The following is a 7,425-nucleotide window of genomic DNA, read 5'->3' as shown; positions in this document are numbered from 1 at the left end:
TCTTATTAATTGAAAATAATAATAAAAATAAAAAATAAACTTATCCTAAAAACAAAATCTAAATATTAAAGAAAGAAAAAAACAAATACACAAAAATAAATGGCATTAACGAAAATTAAAAAAAAAACAAGAGAAATTGGAACTAATTAACATGCTGTAATAAGAAAACTGCTAATCGGAAACAAAAAAGAGAGGCAAAATGAAACAAGTGATTTGAAAAAAGCTCTTAAATTCCATTTAAATGAAAGAAATTAATAAAAAAACCAGGTGACTGAAAATAATTTTGTTTATAATTTTGCTTAAATTTAGTTTCTAATAAGTTTCCAAATGAAAAAATGTCCTCATTATCCTTTAAATCCTGTGTATTGAATGAATTTGCTATAAAACTTAATACAGGAGCTAATTTATCTCCTTACTCACTTTGCCACTAAAATAATTGACTTACTTTTTCTCACTCCCAGCTACCATTATTACATAATTGTAGTTTATGTACAGTTTTAAGTAATTAAACTAACAAAAACGAATTAATATAAACATACATACCTAATATACATATATAATAAATACATCTATACATATATTAAGAAAGTAAAACAAACAAAAACCACACAAATATATTATATACAAAATACATAATAGCAACAACAACCAAGAAGAAACAAAAAGAAGTAAAGAAACCACAATAATTAATTTTCCTACTTTTAATCCTCCTCATCATCCTCCTCATACCCTTGCAATTTAATATCTTTGTGTATTTGTAGTTATTAATTGATATTTCAATTTGTTTATAATTTTATGTTTAAATACACCTTTTTAAAAGACTTATTTGGAAAATGATAATTTGTGTAGTTTTTTGTTTAAATATTTTTTTTGTGCTTAAATTCAAACTATAATTTTATAAATTATTTATTTTTTTTATAAAGTCCCAAATTTCCATCATGATTTATTATAAAGTCTAATGAAAAATATTTATATTATTAATAGTAATATATAAATGAAACAAAATTTCTCAACAAAAATAAAAATTGATAAACAAAAATTTTTAAAAATTTAAATAAATAAAAAAAAACTGAAAAATTACTTTAAACAAATATTTTGGATAAGTATGTATGTATTTGTTAATTTTTATTAGCAGACGATTCGGAACAAGTTTTTGGAATTTGGATGGAAAATACGTACATTAGAGTGGGTCAATTTGTATGGATCAAAAAAAAAAACCTAGCGGTTATCAAAATCGTAATCTACGATGAATTCTAAGAATGTTTGCCGAAGAAACCATGGGTCTAAATTCAAAACCGAGCTTCCCATTTTTAACGTGAAAATTTTCCTTTAGTATTTTATATTTTTGTTTAAATATACTAACATTTTATTCAGCCTTTTAATAAACTTGACTATGTTTGGACTTGTTCGAAAGGAAAGAAAATCAAAAAAGACGCATCTTTGCAAATGGAGAAGATTAACAATAAACTTTACCCGAGGATGGTTACAAAATCTTATATTGTTGTTGTGCGAGAACCTAAAACGGATTTTTTATAACTAACAACAAATTTATTAGTATTATAAGAAAAGAATTATTTCAAAATCGATACCACACAGAAAAAACAATTTCTTAAACAGTTTCAATTCAAATATATATCACATATTGAACTGGTTTCAATTATTTTATAATTGAATCAAGTATTCATGTGCTTAAAAACAAAATTTTCTGATAATTTCTATTGAATTTTGAGTTTTGAATTTGATAATTTTGACAATTGAATATACAATTTTCGTTATTGGTTGAAATTCATGGTAGAACCAAGCAGGTACAATTATTAGGGAGAGTTTTCAATATTTACCCCTACAACGTCAAATAACGCATTTACTAGAGTATCCAAAACCGAAAACCGATCAACCGGTTTTTTAATCTTTGTAAACTCGACCGGTTTCGGTATTCTTTACCATTCCGGTTTTTTGAAAAACCGGTTTTTGTAAGACGGTTAACCGGTTTTAATGAAATATATTTTCAAAAGCTCATTTCAACATATTTTTGAAAAACTTTGATACCATTTTTAAAAATATTGATTAATTTTATGGAAAATTGTAGCATTTAGCATTATTTCGAAAAATATATGAGACAATTGCATTAAGAATTCCAAAATTTTAAATTAGCGTATTTTTCATTTTGAAAAAAAATTTAATATAAACCGGTTTTTTTGAAGACAAAAACCGAAACCGGATAATCGGTTTTTTTAAAAGATAAAAATCAAAACCGGTTTTTTCAAAAACCCACTTTTTCGGTTAAACCGGAAACCGGTTTTTTAAATTTGCCGGTTTTTTGGACACTAGCATTTACTCTAATCACTTTTTATTTTGTTTTCTCAATGTTTTGCACGTTATATTAAAACTAACACATATTTATTTGGAAAAAATTTTATTTGAATTGAATATTTTAGGAAAAAAAGTAAATACACAAAAATTTGTTTAATTATTTTTTTTTTGTCTTAGACATTTCGTTTTGTTTTTTTCTAATTTTCTTTTGTTTGACGTTATAGGGAATGTATAATTAAGAACGTACTTTCTAATAATTGTACCTTGCTTGTTCTGCTATGGTTGAAATTTAAATACAAAAATTATTGAATAGATAATTTTCGTAATTGAAAACACATTTTTGTTATTTTTTGTGTTTGATTTTTTATTATTTAAATTTTTTTGTATTTCAATTACGAAAAAAATACTTTTTACATTTTTTTTTAATTTAAGTGCACATAACTTTAAACATGGTATCGATTTTGAAATAATTCTATCCTTATAATGCTAAAAAAATTTTTGTTAATTAAAAAATATATATTTGAAAAAAATCGGGAGAGATTTGAATCCGATATTTGCAAAAATACAGACCAAGGTAGGTAGAATACATACAATTTAATTTTCAATGGTGTATATGTCGTAAACTATGAAAGATAAAATAAAGTTATAGTATAATGTAGCTCTCTTCTAGTAGATTCCACATGTATACAAATATTTCAAATCGGATCGAGAACAACAATTTGGCATCATTTTTAATTTGTAATATACCCGAGGCACCCCAATTTGGGGTCTTGAGTCTCCGCCCCACCTTAGTGTTGAAAGTCCAAATTTAAAGCTTAAGCTCAGCAACGCCTCCTCTATAGTCGTTTATTAAAATCGGATTATCGGTTTAGAAGTTACAGATTTATTTGCACTTTTTTTTAATTTCCCCCACTGTGACCCAAAAGCTCGGTTTTAGGTTCTCGCACAACCACGATATGAGATTTTTTTAACCATCCTCGGGTGATGTTTATTGTTAATCTTCTCCATTTGCAAATATTCATCTTTTCTGCCTTTCTTTCATTTCAGAAAAGCCCAAACATAGTTAAGTTTCTTAAAAGGCCCAATAAAATTTTAGCATATTTAAACAAAAATATAAAATATGAAAGGAAAAGTTTCGCGTTAAAAATGGGAAGCTCGATTTTGATTTTAGACCCATGGTTTCTTCGGCAAAACTTCTTAGAATTCATCGTAGATCGAATCCCAGTAACGTTTTCATTTGTAAAATGAATTCCCATAATTTATGTTCTGTAAATCTAATCTAAATCGAATACTTTTTAGCAAACCTGTTTCAATGTACAAAATTTTGGAGGATTTTGAGAATATGAATTTGTGAAATATTTTTTTTTTGGAAATCACTAGATTTACAGTGGTGATTTTGCTTGATCAAAATATATTTGAGAAATATCGCAGATTTAAAACTCTAGTGTTTAAAACCGGCTGGTTTGTCATTAAGCAACTGTCCATATTGAATTTATCCCCCTGTTCTATAAATCGATTGATTTCAAAAACGAATAATTAACCAATTGTTCTGCAAATCGCACGATTCTGTACATTAAAACAAGTTTGTTTACTCGATAGGGGCGATAATGAAGAAGAGAAAAGAGTGAAGATACTTCATATGAGACGATAGTTTAGAGAGACTGCCGAATAAAATCGATGTCCTAGAAACGTTGATCAGGACAATGACAGAAAGTTGAAGATAGTTTCAACCTCGCTATGACAACTCCTGGCAGATTATCCTCCTCACTGTCTTCCCAACTTCGATCTGATCAGGCTGGTTTTAGGGCACATCACTCATGCACGGATCACGTAAACAGCCTTCGTATTATTCTCGAAAAATCGGTGGAATGGTGATCAACTCTATATTGCATATTTATAGACTTGCTAATGCCTTGGATACCCTTCACCAGCAGGTTATTTGGCAAGCACTACAGTACAAAGGAGTTCCACATGAAGCGATTGATCTAATCCGTGCTATATACCGGGATTCAGTATGTATGGTTCCCGGTATAAGTTCAAAAACGAATAATTAACCAATTGTTGTTCAGCGAATCGCACGATTCTGTACATTAAAACATGTTTGTTTACTCGATAGGGGTCGAATGAAGAAGACAAAATATTGAAGCTACGTCATAGGAGACGATAGTTCAGAGAGACTTCCGAATAATCGATGTCCTAAAAACGTATATCCGGAAAATGACAGAGAAAGTTGAAGATAGATATCCTCCTCACAGTCTTCCCAACTTCGATCGGAGCAGGCTGGTTTTAAGGCACACACTCATGAACGGATCACGTGAACAGCCTTCGTAATATTGTCTAAAACTCGGTGGAATGGCGACCCCCTCTATAATGCATATTTATAGACTTTGCTAAAGCATTCGATGTCCTTCACCATCCGGCTATTTGGTGAACGCTACAGTGCAAAGGAATTCCACATGAATTGATTGATATAATCCATGCCTTATACCGGGTGGTGCTACATGAACGCAATCTGGGAAGACACTTTAGAGTTAACGCCGGTTTATCTTCATTGCTGTTCAATATAGTACTTGACGTTATAATGCTTCGAGGGGCCTAACTGGACTCTTCGAAGATCTCTATTATGCCGACGACGTATGTCTCCTAGCTCACACATTTAACGAAATAGCTACTAAACTAGAGAAAATGCAGACCACGGCAAGTGATGCTGGTTTACATGTTAACATAGCAAATACCAAGGTCTTGCGTTTTACTACCACTAACTCCCAAAAGTTCCAAATAGTTAACGTAGATCTTGAAGATGTCCAATCGTTTATATATCAGGGTATTGTCATATCAGCATCAGGCGGCTCGCGAGAAGATGGGCCTTTTCGGAAATGCATCACTGCACTGCATTTGATTCGCATCTGTGATAAGTTTGCGATGCTGACGCAAATCAGCTGATGCTATTGCGCAGACAATGCATCAGCCATTTTTGTGATGCTTGTTGATGGGTTTTTGCGCATCATCTGTTTCTCTGTTGCTTTTTAGAACTCAATACATTTGCAGTGTTGCCAACTTTTGCATTTTAGAACGTACTGCGCATCAGATGCATTTCCGAAAAGGCCCTATATTGCAAATCGCATCAAAAAAGTAAAAGGAAATCACCCCAAATTCATCTGAAGACCAAGCTCCACCTCTTCTCATCTAACGTTGGTTCCGTCCTGTTGTATGGCTGTGAATCCTGGAACACCACAGCTAGCGACTTGCAATCCTTAAAGGAGTTCAATCGCTCGTTACGAAAACTGCTCAAGATATTTTGGCTGAATTTTATCTTCAACAGAGACCTGTGGGAAACAGCAGGTGAAACACCAATACGTTTCCAGATTATCAATCGTAAATGGAGTTGGATTGGCCATGTTCTCAGACGCACCAATGACAAAGTTGCCAAGATGACAATTGAATGAAACCCCCATGGCAGTAGAAGATGAGGCAGACCCGCTAAGATCTGAAGGAGACAAATCGAAACTCAAACAAATTCAACTGGAAAGTCCTGGGCCGATAGAAAGATATATCATAATGGAAAACTTTTTTGTGGCCCTTTGTTCCACTTAGGAATAATAGGAATCAATGTATATATGACCACTCCTGCAAGAATTATTGTGGAGCGATCCAAATCTCCTAGTGTGAATGCGAAATTTACATTGCCTGGTAATCACCACCACCATGTTGCTCAGTTTGAGCGTTGTAGTTCCTGGAGGTATACCGTACGGCACCGGCTAAAGTTAGGCCCTATCATCCTTTATTGCAGCTGGCTATCAGTATATATACGAATATCCCTGTCGGATATGCTGTTATATCTAAGTCAGTTAGCCGCCCTTTTTATAACGGATAACGGCCATATTATAGCCTGAAGAATACTGCACCCTTTTGGGATCATAAAGACCATCATAATCCCAAACTTCTGGATGTAAATACTACCGCCAACTCGACTCAACCCTCTTTTAGAGCCGTTCGTTTAAACTAATCCCGTGTTCCTTTGGAATTGAAAACTCGAAGTTTCTCGTAAATAAGGCCCTAAGAGTACAATAATCAATGTGATCCGGAAGACTCTTTATACTTTTAATAATACTATCATTACCGTACGATTCATGTACCAAACACTCTACGCCTAAAGGCCGTGAACAAGCATCATCCAGTAACATAATAAGCGACATAGTTGAATATATGAATCTCGTACTCCTTGTAAACAATTCAAGTTCAGTTTTGCTCGGTTTCACACTCAGTCTACTCTGGATGTTCCATCCATATAGGCCACAGTTTAATAGCCCATGTAATCCAATTTCCTAAGCAGACAGTTTATGGCCAAATTGTTCCATCGACTTACGTTATGTATACATCCTTCATACCCTGACATTTTATGGTCAATTTCCATAGAAGTGGATATAAGACACCAGCTTGAGATGTGTTTGACCAGTCTAGAGATTGTAGTCAGTTCCATTTTAGAACGGATGATTCTGTAGTTTATAAGACCCATGATAAACCTAACAATCTATTGGTCTAGCGCCAGATAATGTTGAACTGATCTTATAGTTACAGATTTCATATTAATGAATGAGCCTTCTATATCCCAAAAGACATCTAGTGTAAATTTTCTAAATTCAAGTGATTTCTCAATGCATCCTACTAAGGATTGAAGTGCCCTCTCGAAGAATTTTCTCTTCATGTTTGAGTGTCAATGATTCTCTCCAAGGTTTCCAGCAGAAAGGATGAATAATTTGGTCTGAAATCGTTTGCCTTAGTGTGTGACATTTTCCCTCCCTTTGGAATGAAGGAACGACCCTGAAATATAGGAATGATAGATTCCAATCAGCCAAAGAGTGACCAGATCTACATTGTTTTGCAGATCAGCCGGCTTTATACCATGCAATCCCAGAGACTTATGTGGATCAAAGCTTCGTATGACTCAATATATTTGATACGTAGTTGTCCGACTATACAGTTGAGATCTTTCCGCCGCATTCATCGGAAAGTTGCTCGGAATATGTGTGTCCATGAGCACTTACAGTGTCTCAAGTCCTGTCCTGATATTTTGCAAACAAGAGGAATTTTCGAAGTCACTGCAGAAATTGATCT

The sequence above is a fragment of the Calliphora vicina genome, chromosome 2 (genome assembly GCF_958450345.1).
Source record: "Calliphora vicina chromosome 2, idCalVici1.1, whole genome shotgun sequence".
In the NCBI taxonomy this organism is placed as follows: Eukaryota; Metazoa; Arthropoda; class Insecta; order Diptera; family Calliphoridae; genus Calliphora; species Calliphora vicina.
Note: the sequence above shows the minus strand (reverse complement) of the source record.